Here is a 19,359-nt window from a genome sequence, read left to right on the forward strand (position 1 = left end):
TAACCTACAGTTCCATTGGAGGACTGTTTTGGAAGTCATTAACTATGAAGGAACAAAGCAGAATTTGAGCCCTTCTGTATGACAGGCACTATCCCGAATGCCTGGCATCTCTTATCTCATTTCACCCTCTCTCAGCATCTAAGCTGGGTTCTAACATCACCTGTATTTTAGAGGTGAGGAGATGGTTTCAGAGAGGCGAAGCCAGTTGCTTGAGACCACACAGCTGGTAAATGATTGCCATCAGCCGTATCTGATTGCCAGGCCTTTGACTTTCACCCGTGTGCTTACCTCTCCGAGTGTGCTTGGAACCAACTCCATCAGCATCACTTGGGAGCTTGTTAGAAATGCAGAGTCCTCGGAGAGGATCTACCTAAGATGTGTCTCAAACCAAACCTGCATTTCAACCAGATACCTTGGTGATTTGTATGCATGTTAAAGTTTGAGAAGCATTGTCATAGTCCACTGGATTTTAAACTTGGGTTCTTCCTAAGTCATGTTTTTGGATTTGGCTTTTCCCTGAACTGTCACTCATCCTTTCCACTTAAATATATTTATTTAAAAAGAAATTACAATTGGTAAATAACTGTGGTAATATGATAGCATTACCATGATAAATCACTATAAATTACTATGATATAACTTCAATAGAAAAATGATACCATTTTTGATAAATAGAAGTTAAGTGTTAATGTACATGTAGTATATATTATCTCTCCGTGTACCATTGTAAAATACTTGTATTTTACATGTAAGCTGTGGCACTATTAATAAACTGTAATAAACTGTAAAATATCTCTCCGTGAGCTGTCAGTGGAAGTGTGTTCCATTGCAGGAAACGATGCTATGCTAGATTGTGAAAGTGGCCACACCGTCTCCCCTCCCTGCAACCACACGTTTGCAGTGTACAGTGTCTCATCAAGAGCTGGGACTGTTTCTCCATCCCTTGAATCTTGGCTTGACCACGTGACTTGCTTTGCCCAATATCATGTTCGCAGATGTGACACAGCAGAGGTTTGAAAAGTGCTTGTACATTGTGGCCTGTGTTCCTGCCATTTTTGCAAACTTGAGACCACCATGTGAACCAAAATAAATGGTTACTGATTTAAGCCACAGAGATTTTAGGAGGTTCATTACATTGTACAAACTCACAGACATAACTGTTCTCTAATATTTTGTTTGTTTGCAAAACAGTAATTTCCATGTTCAGTAGTAGATATGAGTGAAATGACCTTTGTTTGGGTTCAGTCTTGCCCATTATTCTTTATTTGAAAACAAAATCTCAATGTAGAATATTTTGGGGAGGGCATTAAATGCTACCCCTTTCGTATTCAATATATAGATTCACAAAAACAAGGCTGGCAATGCACCCTCAAATATTTGTAGACTTTTCTTCTCCATTGAGAAATTAAAACCTCACTCTTGACTAAAGCTGCCCATTGCTGTGGCATCTGTCCTTGGTGGTTTGCAGTAAGATGTTGATACTTTCTTATGGTTTGGAGGCAGTTTCATGCATGTCTTTTTTGGTAAGGGTAAAATGCAATTGCATGTATTTCCCATCACAAGGAACCATGAAGAACTACAGCTGTAAGTCTTGAAAAATGTAAATATTCACCAATCGCTTTTTTCTTGAATAGTGTGAATAAGTGTTTAATCATTTTCAAAAGAAGCCAACTAATATTCACTGGGAAACTCACTGAAATGCAACCTTTGAAAAAACGAAGTATGATTTACAAAGCATAAAATTCACCCACTTAACACGCATGACTTAATGGTTTTTAGTTTATTCAGAGAGTTGTGTAACCACTACCACAGTCTAATCTCAGAACATTTTCATCATCCCAACATGAAATCCCATTCTCATGAGTAGTCCACTGCCTGTCTTCCCTCATCCTCCAGTCTTACATAGCCACTAATCTCTCTATCCTTTTGGATTTGCCTATTCTGGACATGTCATATACATGGGATCATATATATGTGGTCTGTTGTGACTGGCTTCTTTTCTTTAGTATGATTTTTTTTTTAAGTTCATCTGTGTTGTCACATGTATACATGTTGCATTATTTTTATTAATGAATAATATTCTCTCAGGGATATACCACATTATGTTTATCCATTTGTCAATTGATGGACATTGGGATTATTTTCACTTTTTGTATTATTATGAATAATGCTGCTATGAAAAAAGTACATATAATGGTTTTTTGTTTTTTGTTTTATTTTACAGGCAGGTGTTTTCATTATCTTGGGTACATACCTAGGAACAGAATTACTGGGGTATATGGGAATTCTGTGTTTAACCATTTGAGTAATTGCCAGACTGCTTTCCAAAGTGGCTGTACCATTTCATATTCCCCCAAGTGATGTATGAGGGTTTTGATATCTCCAAATTCTCATTAACACTTATTATAATCTTTCTTCTGATTATAGTTATCCTGGTGGGTGTGAGGTACCTCATGTGGTTTTGACTTGCATTTCTTTGATGGTTGGGCATCTCTTCATATCTTTTTTTGAGAAATATCTATCAGGTCATTTACCCATTTTTAAATTGGGTTGTCTTATTGTTGTTTGTAACAGTTCTTAACATAGTCTGGGTACAAATCTATTATCAAATATATGATTTGCAAAGAAATTGTAGGTTGATTTTCACTTTCTTAATGGTGACCTTGGAAGCACAAAAATGTTAATTTGATGAAGTCCAGTTTATCTATTTTTCTTTATTGTTTGTGCTTTTGGTGTCATATCTGTGAAATGATTGCCTAACCTAAGGTCACAAAGATTTATAGATAATCCTTGAACAACATGGATTTAGGACCTGTGCAGTTCAAACCCACATTGGTAAAGAGTCAACTGTGTTTTCTGTTCAAAGTTGGGAATCTGCAGATGTGGAGGGCTGACTTTAGTTATATGCAGATTTTTGACTGTGTAGGTGATTGATGCCCCTTTGTTCCTCAAGAGTCAACTATACTTTTTTGTTATACTTCTAAGAATTTATAGTTTTAGCTCTTTTATTTAGACCTGTGATCATTCTGAGATAGAAATCTGCCTTTATTTCTTTGCATGTAGATATCCAGTTGGTCCAACTATTTATTGCATAGATTATCTTTCCCCACTGAATAGTCTTGGCACCCTTGTTCAAAGAAAAACAACTTTTATTTATACCAGCACTGATAGAGTTTAGAATTTGGGGATTTTATATATTTTTTTAGGTTTCCTTTTATGCCATAGAAACATATCTTTCCTCTTTTGAAAGACCAAATGCACACCCAGGTACACGTTAACACACAGAGAGATTCACAGAGATCGAATACACAGACACAGACACCCATACTCATCCAGTCTCATCTTTACCAAAGACCCTGTTTATACCCCTCAACATGTAGAGTTATGAAAGAACGAAAACGTTGTTAGACTCACATACGACTACAACGCCAAGTCAGTTACAACAGTTTGCCTACCGTATGCCTGTAGCTGAACAGTTCGTGACAATCTGTTTATACTGCTTCACTTCTCTATAGTTAAGTATTTCACCATTGGCTTTCCCAAATTTTGCAATATTGTAGCCATGAACAATTAGAAAGCTTTATGGAACAACACATCAGTTTCATGCTGGGTAGGCACTAGGGAAGAAAAGAGAAGACATGTGTCTGGTCTATCAGTCTTCAGTTATAGAAAGTCTTGGGCAACAAGTGGTTTCTCAAAATGAGGAACATGGTAGGGCAGGGTCATTAATCAGTGAGCCTTGTTGGAAAGCAGCTTGTTTCACAGTCCCAAGAGGCATAAAACAGTGGAGAGTTTAACTTCCCAGCTCTTCAACAAAAGGTTTATTAAACCTACTATCTGCTAGGCACTATGATAGGTGTTGGGATATACATAATGGTCTTTAATACACAGATAATCCTTGTCTTCATGGAATCTGCAGTTTCATAATAATAATTCATTACAAATATAAATATAATATTGAAAATATGGTAAATGCTGTGGAGGAGGCTGTACCACAGAGGCTAAACATGGCTCAGGGTTCCTGGATTTGAATGCCAGCTCTGTGTGATTCTTGAAAAATCACCAAACTTCTGTTTAATCTTTTCTAAAATGGGAAAAATCATAGTACATACATTTTAGGGTTTTTATGTGGATTAAATATGATGTGATCCATAATTAGAGCTTGGGTCTTAGTAAATATTCACTGAATCAGTAAAGTAAGTTTACATGATACTTTTTAATTCTATATATTTAAAATGGAATGATATAAACACACACACACAGTTTGGGATAAATTGGATTCTTTTTTTCATTTTCAATTATAAAAAGAATAGGTTTTGTGGTAAAATATTGCATAATGGTAAATGTTAGCTTAAAATTCAAAGGCCTTTTTAAACTCCCTTCAATACCAGTTCCTTAGTGAGGTTTGTTTTAACATAATAATGTCATAATGTACATTACTATGTGGCCTACATTACTTGAGTTTTTAAAAACTACATTACTTGAGTTTTTAAAAACTACATTACTTGAGTTTTTAAAAATTGATGCTGTGACCTGAGATTTTTTTTCATATCTGTGCATATCAATCCAGGTTCTTTCTTTCTTTTTAATGGCATCGTCTTGCACTGTGTGGAAGTACCATTCTGTTTGGGACCTTATTCTAGACATCTCTATACATAATGACCTTCACAAAATTATAATTTTCTCATGTCTCAATTGCCAGTTTTTTTTGCAATCTATTTTCTTCCCAAATGCAATTGGGCTTCCTCTTACTTCTGTATACTTCTGATACCCCCTGAAACTCTCTCCTCCATCCCATTTTGGAAAGATCTTGATATCTGTATTTCAACCAAACTGAAAATCCAGTGTCAAATCCAGAATCTATATAAACAACTTGTTAACAAAGACAATGCAAAAATGTACATTAAAAATGACTCTTTTGTCCATAGATGCAGTTACCTTGTACATCTTTTATGTTCATCTCTGCTCTTCTTTGAAAGGGTAAACTATTTTGTAATATTACAGTTCATCAAAGAACATTTTATTATTATTCAGAAAAGACCATTCTATTTTCTTCTAGAAGATTTTAGATAGCCTTGTTGTTCAATTACTACTTAATTATTTTGATAGGTTAAAAGCTTGTATTGTTGATCAGCAGCTTAGTAGAGAGGGTTTATAAACCCTGTAGGCAATAATATTTCTGATTTGATGCTGTATGTCTTTGTTGTCCATTTAGAAACTAATTTATTATGTGTCTTGTTCATACATTTTTAAAAAGTATGACAGATTCTGATTTTGACATCCAAAGGAGTGTTTCTGTGAGAATTCTAAAAGTCCTTTACATTGATTTACCCCTGGTCTGTGTCTGCTTGCTTCACAGAGGACAGTGCTGTGAGCTTGACTACGTGAACATCACTTGCACTTGGTCCAGAGCTGCCTGGTGAGTATTCTGCACACTATGGTAAAGACTTGCTAGTTGTGGGTTTCTAGAACTTTCATTCTGTAAAATGAATTCCTCCCTTCACACTGATGAAATGCCTATCAAAACTGATTCACAGATGTTTTCCTTACTTCAGTGGAGAATTCATCCCGTGGCACTTTTCTAGATTTGAATTTATCCATCCCACCCACCTTGGATGCGTCACCTTTCACTAGATTTTCTGCTTGCCGTCTATGGTAGTATTGCCTGAATTTAGTAAGTAAGCATCAGATATTATTTGTTACTGTTCTCTGAAGTTCTTTCTGAGGAGAAATGTATGACTTGTTTTCAGTCCTATGCAGAATTTGTTGAAAAAGATTCCCAGTTGAAAAATCTCAACTGTGCCCATTGCCAGCTAGAATCAATGCTCCATGTTGTGGGAACTATCTATGGAATGATGTCAATAAATTATTCCAGTGCCCCTCTAAAGTTCCATTTTACAAACTTTTTAAGAAATGCTAAAATTGGAACAAGAAATAGCTTTTTATAGCCAGTTCTTTTTATTTGTAAACTAGAATTTGCCAATGCTTTATGCCAAAGCTGGAATCCTAGTAAATACGAGAGATTTTTCTTGTTGAACCCTTTAATCAAATTGCTATTATCTAATTTCTATTGTAAGTGCAAAATTTGGATTATGTATCTTTTCTTACTTCAAGGGACAAGCAGTCATTTTATAGTGATCACATGAAAAAGATAACCAGCAACTTCACTCTTCATTCTGACAGGTGAACTCCAGTCCCAGGCATTTAAAATCAGTGTTATTTTCTTCGCTATATACATGTCATGTCAGACACTCCATTATTTTCTGACAGGGCCTGGGGCTGATTTTCTTCTGGCCTTTCCGTGAGGGTAGGAAGGCATCACACTTCTCTTAGCGATCAGTATTTAATGATGACACGAGAATGTCAAGAAAGTAGATTTATTATCGAATGTTCCTACCTATTTTTAGTCGAATACACTATATTTTCCTGCTCCCCAAGGATGATTCATAAACCATGTTTTAGCCGGCAAACTAGAGTTGTGGGGAGGGGAGCTGAATAATTCTCTAGAGACTTTAAATCAGTGTAGATGCGATATCTACTTTTTAGTCTTTTTAATTATGTTTTTCTGGACTACCCATTTTGCGTTATACTTTGTATTATCCTTAAAAATAGGTCATTTTTCATCAGCTCTATTATACATGATTCCCATTAAGAATTGTGTGCTTAGTGAAAATAAACACTTGAGATTCAAGAGTATACACACACACACACACACACACACACACACACACACACACACACACACACCCAGAGCTCAGAAGTTGTTTGTTGACTATTTTAAGTTCCATAAAGATATTTTTCTATATTAAGTGGTACGAATGCTGTTCATTTGATTTTATAAAAACTCTGTATGGCATCAGGTCCTGGGACAGCTGTCTGGGCTTCTTTTCTATCCGTACAGCTAATGGGACCTGTTTGGACCTGGTGTCCCGCATGTCACCAGGTTGTTGATTGTCATCTTTGTGTTAGACTTCTCCTCCTCTCAAACAGAATTCTTCTATGTTTCTCTCCATCCTCTCCTAAAAGTAAAAACATTCTACTGTGGCAACATTCAGTTGTTGGATATCTTATATTTTGAGGCTTTTAAAAATTAAATTAATTTTTTTCTCATTTTAGGTTTATCTTTCTTAAGTTTTTTGTTTTATTTATTTATCATTTAATTTATTTTTTTTAATTGAAGAAATGATTTAAAATTTCTGCTCCTCATCTAATCTGATTCTTTTACAATATCTCCCCATAGTCAAAATTGGAAACATCTAGACCCAGGAACCTGAACTTTTCTGGTTGTTTCTTGAACATCTTTATTTTCTCGTGATTCCAACAGTGAACTACACATTTGTTCTAAAAAATTTTTTAGGACTATTACATCTATAATAGAAATTCAGAATATTTTTTAATTTCTATGATGATGTAAGGTATATTTTAGACCTTGGTTATTTATGTCATATTGAACTTAGCTTTTATCAGTGTTAGGTGATAAACTCCTAAAATAGAAAATATTTATATAAAGAATAAAATGACTGTGTTGGGATGAAGTACTCTCACTCCTAATATTTCCAGCTTCGAAATGACTCTTGGTAAAGAGGAACTTATTACTCTGGTCAAACCAAATGCTGTCTGCAAGTTTCGTGAAAAAGAAAGAAAACAACCCTTGATACCCTATCTCCTGTAGTATTTCAGTTTGGAAGATGTATTACTCTTTTGAAAAATTTACCTAATATTTGGAGTACTTTCTTTTTTTCTGAATGATTTTAAACTGTTTTTATTAAATATTATGTACACAGCCTATAATGTTAGTGTCAGGTACAAAGCTCAACAAACCTTAGTATTGACTCCTCTTTCTCTTCACCTCTACTTTGGTGTCTTGCACACCTGGAGATACATATTCTGATTTGCACACCTGGAGATATATATGTTGTGCCAGCATCAGCATCGGTTTTCTAGATCTAAGACCTACATTCTAGGACTACTGTGATAATCTTTAGGAACAAAGATACTTCTTACTAACCTGTGGATAGTGCAGTTTTTTTAAACAGTGATGTGTTCTATCTAGAAGGTCTTATCCATGGTACAATAACTACAACAATCTGGCTTCATGTTTTCTTATAGCTCATTCATGCATGAGAAGAAAGCAGACCTGAGATGAGGATTTCGACATGAGTGTTTCTTTGAGGCTTCCTAGTGAGTTGGGCAGGAAAGGAAAAGGAAGAAACCAAGGAGGGGGATGATTTGAGCTAAGTCCTGACTTAGCATGATGCCCTGGGGGAAGCTAGAGTATAACTGCTCCGAAGAGTCTGTTCCTTCTGCTCAAGGCAAGGGAGTGGTCTCTCCCATTGCTGCATAGTCATTGTCTGAGACCTAGTGGGAGAGGGACTGTAAACTTGGGAGCTTGACTCTTTCTTTGCATCTGTAGGTGAAGCATCTTCAGTGTTTCTCTGGTGAAAAGTGTTTCTCTTAAGAAATTAGCAGATACCATCTTTTAGAAGCAGATTACTCAAGAGCTGAGAGATAGGCACACAGGACTTTTAAAAGGGACCCAATGGTATGTGGATAGGACCCTGGTGTGTCTGCTTTAACTAGTCATAGTTTCTCTCACTTCAGGCACATTTTCATTCCTTAGACCATTTCCTGGTGCAAGTTAAGCACTTTCAGAAGCTGTATAAATTCATTTTCTTCCCTTGAGAAGATAATGAGCTACTGCTTCAAATATCTAAGTCCTACAGTGATTGCAGTTTGAGAGACACCTAGATAATTTTCAGTGAGTAGCATTTCTACATATATTATAGTTAAAGAAATAAAATCTGAAATTTCAAAGCTTTCCTTGAATGTCGTCATGGGTAATGATTTCAGTTCCCTGAAAAAGAGGCAAGGATATTCTTCGATTGTATGATTGGCAATTATTCTTGCTAGAAACATTTTAAAGCATACACATTAACTTTATTATTTTTTCATCTCTTTTAACTAGTCTTTTAAATTTTATTTTTAAAAATATTTCCCTTTTGCCTTTGAAAATATTTTCTTTTCAGAAGCTTTTAAGGAAAATATATGATATTTCTTTGGGCACTTTCAATTCGGTATGGCATAAAAGTGCGGTCCCGTAGAGATATCAGGTGAACAGCATGTATAATTTAAAATTTTCTTGTAGCCTCATTAAAAAGTAAAAAGAAATAGGTCTTTATAGCAGCCTGAGCTGATGGCTGCGAAGTCCAAGATCACAGTTGAAATTAATTTTAATAATATACTTAGCCTAGCATACCTAATTATTATCATTTCAACATTCAACATTATTAATGAGATTTTACTTTTTTTACATTTTTCATCTGGTGTATATTTTATATTTACATCAAATCTCAATTCAGAATAACCAGATTTCAAGTGCTCAGAAGCCCCATTTGGCTCGTGGCACTCTGTTGGACAGTTTAGCTTCAGAACGTTATAGAAAAACTCAGGTCAGAGGCTTACTTCCTTTGAGATAAGATGTTTCGTCAGTGTTCCTGCATTTTCCAGCTTGATGACTCTGTTCAGTAAAGAAATGAGGCGGCACAGTGGCATGATTGTCCAAAGAAAGTGAGCTGATCTGTCCTTGGTGAGCCATTACTGCTTGTATTTTGAATTTAATACCCTGTGGGCATGAATTATGATTAAAATTATTGTTTGGCAGCTAAGATCTCACTTATAACCTTTAGAAGTGCAGAACTCTAGGGTCACTTTTTGGAAGAAAGTGTGTTTTGAATGAAGAGTAGAATGTAGAATGATTTCAAAGAGGAAAGGAGGTCATCTCAGGCAGCAGAAAAAAAATATATGCATGCGTGTATATAATTTGGGGGAGATGAGGCTGGAGTGTGAAATACACAGTAAAAAAGGTAGTTTGTGGCTAGATTGTTTCCAGGTTCAAAGACTTGGATTTTTTGTAGTATATGAAGTGTCATCATGATCCAGTTATATGTTGGGGTCTGTTGTAGTTATTATTGTGTAAGAAATCACTACCAAAGGTAGTGACTTGAAGCAACAGTAGTCAGGGGTTTGGGAAGGGCTTTCTTGTGCAGTCTTGGCTTGCAGTCTCTCAGGCAGTTGCATTCAGATGACATCTGAGAGTGAAAGAGCATGCAGCTGGTGGCTGGCACATGTTTCTCTCTCTTAACATTGTCTCAGGGTTTCCGCCTGTGGTCTCTCTTCGTGGGCAGCTATGGGCTTCCCCAGAGCATGGCAGCCTCGGGGCAGCTGGATTGCTTATATGGCTCTGCCATGATTATTCCAGCTGACAAGGTAGAAGCAGCATCACTTTATACTTGTGCTTGGAAGTCATGCTGCATTGTTTCTGTCACATTATGTGGTTACAGGTGAGTTACAAGCTTGCCCAGTTTCAAAGGGAGGAGACTTAAAAGCCCACTTCTCTGTGGTGGGAGTGTTAAAGTAACATTGTATGAAGAAAAAGTTGGAAGTACCCTCCACAGACACCATTTCCAATGCCACTGCTATACACATCTCACTCACTTTATCTGTGCTCTGAGAATGCTTTAACATGAACATACCATTTTTTCCTGGACATATTTGGGTACAATGACTCTCTCTTCTTACCTTACCTGGTAAGCTAGACTGGGCAGCCCGTAAAAAATCTCAAGTCTTCTACTTAGGCAGTGAATGGCTAGCCCTGACCTTCCATCCGTTTTTTATCTTCACTTAGTCTTTAATATCAGAGGCGTTCTCAGGTGGTAGGCACACCCCAGCCTCAAATGTTCTTCTCTCTTTTTTGGTTTGTGGAGGAATTGAGAGATGAGAGAGAAAAGAGCAAAAGCAAAGGAAAGGAAGAATTTTCTAACTCTTTACTCCTCTTACCAAAAGCGGATGCCTTTGACACATAAGGAGTCCCCTTCAAAAGAATGAATTCTCCACCGTAGCCAACTGTGGATTTTTTTCTCGCAATCTTTCTATTTCTAGGGTGGCTTTCTGTTTTTGTTTTTTGTTTTTTCCCTTTTTGGTCTCCAAGGCCAACTTGACTTCTTTTCCCAAGGTGATTAGAAGGAGGGAGGAAGGGTGTGGAGCTAATGTCATGGTTTTTGAAAGATAACTTTCTTAACAGTTTCTAAGTCAGTATTTTACCAAATCCTTTTCTTCCAGCTTTTTTTAGGAAGATTGCATCCTTTGCCAGAGTCTTGTCTTTACTTCAACTTGGACATTGAAACTAGGTGCATAGTGAGCTTTCACTTTTCTTTCCCTTCTTCGTCTTTCAAAATCACAAACTTCAAGTGGAAACGATTCAAATGCAGGCATAACAGTTTAGAAGTGAAGTGTATTGAATTCTGCAACTTATTTACTGTGAACGGATAAAGGAATGGATAAAGGACTAGCTATTCAAGAAAGCTGGGTTGTGGTAATATGGTTGTTCACTATAAAAAAACTCTTTCAACTTAATTTTTAAAATAAAATGTTAGAGAAGAAAAGCATAACTATAAAATTGTAGTTCGATACATTTGAGAAGAAAATATGTTTTCTACTCTAACAGATGTTTAAGGCTTGTGTCCTTTTTCAGTTCAAAACACACACTTTTAAAAGTCTGTATTAGTGATGTTATTTGTCCCCACTTGCTTCCCAAAAGATTTGAGGAAACTAGAAAAGGTCTGACAGTCCAATATAGAACATTTTAGTTATTGCCCTTATATTTCTTAGTTTATTTGTGCTTTTCACATGTAGCTTGTGAGTATGCTGTTGAAGTCATTATGATGTTAAAATTGCTTTTGTGTGTCATTTCCCATGCCCTTGTGATCGTGACAGCAAGAACTTCTTATTCCAAAGAAAGAATTTCTTGTCTCCTCACATGTTTCATACTCTTTCATGTTGATTGAATTGGGCATCCTGAATCTTTTCCAGATCTGAAATATGGATTTTTTTTCACCCAGCAATGGAAATGTTTGCTTTGCTTGGTTTGTTTTGTAAGAGGGAGGAAAAACATGAATAAATTCAATTTAGTTCTCTGTTTATTTTATTTTTTTATTTATCAAAATTTTGAAAGCTAGTGGAAATTGTTGCCTTTGAAAAGCCCTTACCTATTTTTCTGGACTGAAAAGAGGAGCAGGCATCTTGTCTTTGCTGTCCTCAGATGAGGAAGGGCAGCTTGCTGAGGCCTGAGAACTAAAATTATCTTTCCCAGGAGAGGAACCAGCCAATGACCTTGGGCCATAACCACCTCCTATACCAGCTGCTTCATTCCTAGCCATATTTTGTGGTCTGTGTAGGGAATCAAGTGTCACAAAAGCAGGAAGAGAGAAGTTTGAGGGAGGACTCTAGTGGCTCTGTTGGTTAAAGTGCTGACATGATCCACTGACCCTTCCCATATGGCTGGAGGACATGCAGGTAGCTGGGAGAAGGCAATACTCATAAAAAAATAAGCAGCAAGAAACTGATGCAACAGTAGTGATTTTATATTCCTTGAATAAAAATAAAACGGTCTAGATTTTGGATATTTCCCTTTGGAGATATGGTAAAGAGCCCTTGTTGAGCTAATAGAAAAATAGAAGTCAAACCCACTTCTCTCAAGCAATTAGAAGTTTACTGGAAAACTGAATGATGCTCCTAGTGACTTTCATGATTTCTCTCTTGGCTCAGTGTATTATGATGTGGTAGGAACCCTGTGAGCTCTGAAGCCTGAGGCCTTGGTTTTCCCATCTGGAAAATGAGTATAGGATCACCCAGTTCATTGGGTTTTAGAAATATTTATAAGGAGATGGTGCGTATATAGGACCTGTCTTGTAAATACTCACAGTAGGTTCTCCATTTTCCTTTCCCGTGGATGTTTATGAGGCTCAGAACTAATTTCTAGTTAACTTTCCTCTTTCTTCTATATAAAAGTAAAGCAATCAGGGATCTGCAAAGAACTGGCTTTGAGGGGCTCCAGGTACCACGCTGTCCTTACTTGAAGGACCTTCTCCTACCTAATGGTGTCCTGCCCTGTAGGACTTGACAAAGCGATGCATCTGAGGATTCTACACTGCACATAGATGTTACTCTTTTGTGAGGAAGACCATCCCTTTATCAAACCACCTTCTTATATGTGTTCACACTATATCTGCTTCTCCCCTTCACCCACATTTGCCAGCACCATGCCCTTTTCTGCCATTGCCAGGGGCTCTAGTCTTACTTAAAAACCCAGCTGCTTTGCTTGACATGTCTTTTCTTCTTCCTTCTGCTTAAAAGAAAAAAAAAAAAAAGGAATTGAAATTTACATAACAAAAATTGACCACTTTAAAATGAATAATCCAGTATCATATCATACATTCACAATCTTTATAACCACCAGCTCTATCTAGTTCCAAAATATTTTCACCAGCCCCAAAGAAAACCCCATACTCACAAAGCAATTGCTCCCCACTTCCCTTTCCCCAAACACTGATAACTAACTGTCTGCTTTCTCTATGGATTTAGCTATGTTTCATGTAGATGGAATCATATGATATGTGACCTTTAGTGTCTGTCTGGCCTCTTTTATTAGGCATAATGTTTTTAAGATTCATCCATGTTAGAGAATGTTTCGATACTTCATTTCTTTTTATAGCTGAGTAATGTCCATTGTATGTATATATCGCAGTTTCTATGTCCATTCATCTATCAGTAGACATTTAGGCTATTTCCATCTTTTGGCTATCATGAATAGTGCTGCTGTGAACATGTGTATACACGTATTTGAGTCCTTTCAGTTGTTTCGGGTTTATACCTAGGAATGGAGTTGCTGGGCCATATAGTAATTTCATAGTTGGTTTTTTTTTTTTTTTTTTGAGGAATTGCAAAACTGTTTTTGCACCGCAGTAGTTGCACTATTTTTCATTCCCACGAGCAATGTACAGGAGTTCCAGTTTCTCCACATCCTTGCCAATGTGTTTTTCCTTTTTATTATAACCATCCTGATGGGCGTGAAATAGCACCACATGTGGTTCTGATTTGTGTTCTCTGGTGACTAATGATGTTGTGCATCTTTTCATGTGGCCATTGGCCATTGGTGTACCTTCTTTACTGAAATGTCTGTTCAAGTCCTTTACCAATTTTTAAATGAAGTGATTGAGTTTTTGTTGTTAAATTGTAAAAGTTCTTTATATATTCTGGACACTTGATCCTTAACAGACATATGACTTATACTTTCCCCCATTCTGTAGGTTGTCTTTTCACTTTCTTGATAATGTCTTTTGATGCACAAGTGTTTAATTTTGATGAAGTTGAATTTACCTATTTTGTTGTTATTGTTGTTTTTGCTTTCATTGTCATCTTTAAGAATCCATTGCCAAATCCAAGGTTATGAAAATTTACTCGTGTGTTTTCTTCTAAGATTTTTGTGGTTTTAAGGGCTTATATATATGTCTCTGATCCATTTTGAGTTAATTTTCGAATATGGTGGGAAGTAGGAGTCTGACTTCATTCTTTTGCATGTGGATAATCAGTTGTCCCAGCACCATTTATTAAAGAAACTGTTCTTTGCCCATTAAATGAACCTGGCATTCTCGTCAATCACTTGGCCATGGTGTATGAGTTTATTTCTTGACTCTCAATACTATTCCATGGTCTATATGTCTGTCCTTGTGCCAGTACCACAATGTGTGGATTACTGTGTCTCTGTAGTAAGTTTTAAAACCGCGAAGTATGGGTCTTTCAACTTAGTTCTTCTTTTCTAATATTATTTTGGCAATTCAGAGCTCCTCCTTTTGCTTTTATTTTCTTTTTGTCCAGCACCTCAGGAGACAGCAGCAAACCAGTGAATAGTCATATAGTTGCTTGGGGGAATCTTACAGAATCCAAAGGCTTTTCTTCGTTAAGGCTGCTCCCTAGGAACCTTGAGGAACTGCATTGACGGTATTTAAAGCAAAACCAGTGCACAGGCTGTTGGGTGAAAGCTGCTTGTTTGAATTCTAAAGGAGCCATTCAGAAAAGAGCAAATGTACAACCTTTTTTACTGTGATAACTAGATATCATTCTCTGGTTTTTGCATGTGTCCAATTGTATTAGCTATTGTCTTCAATTATATAAACAAAGTCTTTAAAACCCTCTCTTACGTAAAGGAATGCTGTGGCATAAGCATCAAAATCAGGCTGAAGCCAGAATGTGGTGAGACAGGGCGAGGAGGAAGGCGGTGATGTTGCCAGGATCAGCTGCTGAGATGACTCACGTTTGTTTCCATTGTGTTTGACCTCTGGTCCATTTCTCTGAAAGTGGTGGGGACAATGTGGGATATTCCTTTTGGAAATAACTCTTGTCTGTGAATCCTTAGCTCTTTAAGCATTTCCAGATGACCCTTAAAGTCCTCATCTAATAGAAACTAAAAGATTGCTCCTGGGGCGGGAGGATGGAGGAGAAAACTGCTTTAACCTCTAGATACTAGGACAGTGAGAAAAAAACACATGTGTTTCCCTCCTGACAACCATTAGAAGAGTTAGAAGCAGCTACATATGTGTGTTTATGTGTGTATGTGTGTATTTGTATTAAACACTTCAGCAATGAGCGAAAAGCCAATGTAACAGTACAGGGAGAACTACTTGGATTAGACAGATTAAACAAGGTAGGAAGAACTTGGTTAGGTCGGAAGACCGAGGGCCACCTCCAGGGGTATAGGAGCTGACTTCTGGGCCTGTACAGCCTTCTGAGAGAGGCTTCTTGTTGTGCAGGTGAGACAGGGGCTTTCCTTACATTCCTAAGTGGATCGGGAGATGTTTTGAGGAGGACACATAGACTGGGGCTCTGGAGACCTTCGTACACTGAAAAGGCTGGACTAGAGCTTCAGGAGGTACAGGCTACCCTGGGCAGAGCACCTGGTAGGGTACCGTTGCCTGAGAGAACTCAGAGAAGCAGATCCTCGAGGGGCAGCAGATGTTAGCAGGCCTGAGTCAGGGACCAGCCAGAACTCATCTCTGACTGTGGTCAGATTACCTTGGTCTTCAGGGTTTGGCGGAAGCTCAGAGCCTTGTGGTGAGGATATAGTTCTCATGTGATGAAACAAACAAACCGCCAACAACACAGAGCTCATGCTCTTAGAGAGGTCCTGATACAAACAGGTGCTCATAAATTAATGATAGCCATTGTTTTTTTTTTTTTTTTATTAAATATACTAAAGAATGATTCTCAAAGTTTGCTCCATAGAGTAGCTTTTTGCCAGGATTTGCAGGGGAAGTGTACACTACGACCTGCTGTCTAATGCACCCACTCGGACACTTTGTTCCCCTGTGGGAGTAAAAGGACTAGCAAGAGTAAAAGCCCATTAAGCAGGTACAAGAAGGAACTCCTCTATTTGAATGTATGCTTTAAAATCAGTTATGAGGGTAACCATATGCCATTTTCAGCCACTAAAACAGATTCAGAAATTCTACAAACAAAAGAAGCTGTACAATCAGCAAAAGGGTACTCGTCCCCTACATGTGCTCATTGCCTTCCAGGGAGGTTAGCATGTCGTGAAGGCCAGGAACTAAAGCACACACTGCAAGAAGACATATCAGTTGTTAACAGTATTCCCTCTTGGGATGGTATTAGAGGTGGAAGTTTTACCTTCTTGTTTTATTTTGTATTTTTTCCCAAAAGTATTGAGCTTAATTTTTTACTTTATTTGGTATCTTTAATACAGTTTATTACACAAGCAGTTTATTAGTCAGCTACAGTTGCCACAACAAAATATCACAGACTGTGGCTTACACAACAGAAATTTATTTTCTCACAGTTCTGGAGGCTAGAAGTCCAAGATCAAGGTGTCAGATGGTTAGGGCCTACTATGTACCAGGCATTGTTCTAAGTACTTAGAAGAAGTCAGTGAACAAGACATATCCATGATCTCATGGTTTTCCAAAGGCTTTTCTTCTTGGCTTGCAGATGTACACTTTCTCACTACCTTCTCACATGGTCTTTTTGTGCACACACATCCCTGTGTCTGTCTGTGTGTCCAAATTTTCTCTTCTTATAAGAATACCAGTTAGGTTTGGGCCCACTCTAAAAGCCTCATTCTAATTTAATTACCTCTTTAAAGGCCCTATCTTCATATATAATCACATTTTGAGGTATGGGGGTGGGGGGTAAGACTTCAATATGTAAATTTTGAGGGAGACACAATTCAGCTAATAACAGGCAGCAGAGAGGTAAAAGAGAGCATAGATAAAGTAGGAAGCAAGGCCAAAAAATGGATCAAAGGTCAGAGCCACAAGCAATAGGAAAAGTTGTAGGAGAGGAATTCATATATCTGTAATAGGAAAGAAACTATTTCTCTAGCTGAATCAGTTAGCTTTTGCAGTATAATTGACTATCCCAAAAATGTACTGGCTTAAAACAGCAGTCATTTATTTAACCTACAGTGTAGGGTTTGGCAATTTGGGAAGGCCTTGGCTGGGAAGTCCTATTCATCTCCATTGGGCTCATTTCTGTGTCTCTGGTCAACTGCTGGGTATACTTAGGGCTGGCTCATCTAGGATGGTTTCAGCTGGGAGGGCTCGTTTCTCCTCCAGGTGTCTCTTGACTTACAGCAGGCTAGTTTGGCCTTGTTCACATGACAGTAACAAAGCGGGGTGTATAAGAATTATACCATATTTTCTTATACACTATTTAGTAGGGCAAGTCACAGGCCAGCCCAGATTCAAGAAGTGGGAAAATAGACCATTTCAGATTCTGGCTTTGAAACAAGGATTATTTGACAATAGAATTGTATGTCCTATTATATTTTATATTCATAATAGACTTTGCCTATACTCATGAATCAGAAAATAACAATCTGGAAAGGAATTACGAGTATACTTATTTATGAGTGATGGGTCATTATTCCTAAATGGGAATGAATAGTTTAATCAGAACATTTATTTCAACTGTTTATGTCTTACTTTCCAGCATGGCTTGGTCTAGTCAGATCATTGGGCAAAATCCTAGTTGGAAGAGCACTGAGTGATAGCTCAGTTTCCTTCCTTACTTTGAATATAGCCTTTGAAAATAAGGTATCTTGATAGAAACCTCCAGCTATTATCTCATGGAGACAAGCCTTTTGAAAGTGGTAACAGAATGGGATCTCGGGGGTCTTTATGTAGGGAGGATGCTCAGGAAATTCACCTGTAACCCTTCATATGGGAGAATATGCTTCATATACACCCTCTTAAAAGAGTTACCTTCTTACCAGACAAATTAATCCTTGATATCTGTGTGGGACTTTAAGTAAGAGAACCCTCACTCTAATTAGTTCAATATTTCATATAAAAAAAAGATTCTGTGATAGCAACTGCTCCCTAGCCTCACCATGGGATGGCTTCAGTGCATTGAATTTCCATGCAGGAGAAGAACATGTTAGTATCTTTAGGGGCAGAGAAAGGAACCTGGTGTATAGATTGTGAAATTTTCTATATAAAGTTCTTATATTTGAAAAGCAAAAATAATCCTATTTTTAGTACATTTCCCTAGAAGACCTGTTCGGCAGATTCTTATAAAGTTAAAGGCACATTTGCCATATGACCCCAGCAATTTCAGACCTAGGTCTTCTAAGAGAATGAAAACTTTTGTCCATACAAAGACTTGTAAAAGAACGTTCATAGTAGATTTGGTCTTCATAGAAATATTGGAAGCAACCAAATATCTACCAACAGGTGATAGATAAACACACGACGATCTATGTAAGCAATAGAGTACTGCTTAGCAGTAGAAAAGAAGCAAGTTACTGGTACAAACCACAACTTGGGTGGACCTTGCGAACATTCTGAGTGAAAGAAGGGATACGTGAAAGGGTACATGCTGTGTTATTTCGTTTATAGGATATTCTAGAACAGGGAAATGTAGCCTGTAGTGACAGAAAGCAGATCAGTAGTTGCTTGTAGCTGGTATGTGGAGGATGGAGAGTCTTTAGGGAAAAAGAGGACCTGAAGGAACTTTTGTGTTGATCTTGATTGTGGTGCTAGTTACATGGGTGCATTTTATATATAACATATACCTCAATAAATCTGGCAATTTGTGGGGGAATTTCCCATGTTTCTCATAAAACAGACATTACATGAGAGCAATGTAAAACTTTTATGATCATCAAAAGGAGACATAGGTTTGAAAAGATTAAAGTTTTTTAGAAGTTAGACTAGGCTTATTTGTCTCTAAATTGTCCCTTCTTAGGAACAATGGGCAAGAACAAGCAAGTAAACCATTTAGAGCCTCATCATATTCAGACCTGGTTCATGTGACTTAAGCCAACATCTTTTTAACTAAAATCCAAATTTTGAAGTTCTTTGTGTAGAAACTTCACTTACATAGTTGAACTGTGCTAGCTATTGCTGGGTAAAGTTTATAGGATGTTTTCAATGCATGATGCAATGCAAAGGAGTAAAGATCAGGTTTATGGTACATGGTCATATATTCACGTCAACCAAATCTTATTCT

General features: G+C 37.3%; 1 protein-coding gene across 5 annotated transcripts in view; it reads left to right on the top strand.

Moving 5' to 3' along the window:
• Window positions 1-19,359, top strand: part of PLCB4 (phospholipase C beta 4) — a 370,645-nt gene that overhangs the window by 127,896 nt on the left and 223,390 nt on the right. For all 5 annotated transcript variants that reach the window (XM_016126462.2, XM_016118339.2, XM_016134383.2 and 2 more), the window contains exon 2: window positions 5,360-5,419. The gene's annotated coding sequence lies outside the window, so the exon portion shown is untranslated. The remainder of the gene's footprint in view (window positions 1-5,359; window positions 5,420-19,359) is intronic.

This window comes from Rousettus aegyptiacus, unplaced genomic scaffold, assembly GCF_014176215.1.
Source record: "Rousettus aegyptiacus isolate mRouAeg1 unplaced genomic scaffold, mRouAeg1.p scaffold_m13_p_12, whole genome shotgun sequence".
Lineage (NCBI taxonomy): Eukaryota > Metazoa > Chordata > Mammalia > Chiroptera > Pteropodidae > Rousettus > Rousettus aegyptiacus.